Raw genomic sequence first — 778 nt, 5'->3', positions numbered from 1 at the left:
AGAGTCCCATTCTACATGTCAATACTGACAACAATGAAATTTCTAGTAAAAGGAAAATCCGTCGACTTTATAAGTTGTGAGGGTTCAAGTCCCTCTATCCCCAAACCCTCCTTTATTCCCTAACTTATAGTATTTATCCTCTTTTTTCTTTTTATCACAGGGTTTAAGATTCATTAGCTTTCTCATTCTACTCTTTCACAAAGGAGTGCGAAGAGAACTCAATGGATCTTATCCTAGAATATATTTGTTTTTTATTAGAGTATCGGGAAAGAATCCCGGTTATTCGCTCTATTTTTCAGTATTATTAAGTAAGCCATGTACAATGCATAGGACTACCCCCCCCCCCCATTTTACAATTTCGAATTTGAAATCCTTTATTTAATTTATTTTTTAGTCCCTTTAATTGACATAGATACAAATACTCTACTAGGATGATGCACAAGAAAAGGTCAGGATAGCTCAGTTGGTAGAGCAGAGGACTGAAAATCCTCGTGTCACCAGTTCAAATCTGGTTCCTGGCAGAGAAAAAAAAAGATCTACCGAATAGGTATTGATACAAATACCTCGAGATGGGTTGGGATACATATTCATTAATAATATAAATAGAGTATGATTTATTCATCTAAGTGGATAAGTCTATAATAAAGAATAAAGAAGCACTTCTTTTTATAGAAGTAGAAAGAAAAAAATATATCTTTTCTTTATGGTACAGAAGGAGGTTAGATTAGGCTCCCCCTTTATTTTTTTTTGCATTTCTTAATTTTATATTCTGTTATTC

General features: G+C 33.2%; 1 non-coding gene across 1 annotated transcript; it reads left to right on the top strand.

Annotated features, from left to right (window-relative positions):
• The first annotated feature begins 448 nt into the window (after positions 1 to 448).
• Positions 449 to 521, top strand: TRNAF-GAA (transfer RNA phenylalanine (anticodon GAA)). The gene has a single exon. It is a non-coding gene; the product is annotated as a tRNA-Phe (tRNA).
• Positions 522 to 778: the final 257 nt, after the last annotated feature.

The sequence above is a fragment of the Lolium perenne genome, unplaced genomic scaffold, assembly GCF_019359855.2.
Source record: "Lolium perenne isolate Kyuss_39 unplaced genomic scaffold, Kyuss_2.0 unplaced77, whole genome shotgun sequence".
Classification (NCBI taxonomy): Eukaryota; Viridiplantae; Streptophyta; class Magnoliopsida; order Poales; family Poaceae; genus Lolium; species Lolium perenne.
The sequence above is the reverse complement of the archived record's forward strand: the minus strand, read 5'-3'. Positions and strand labels throughout refer to the sequence as shown.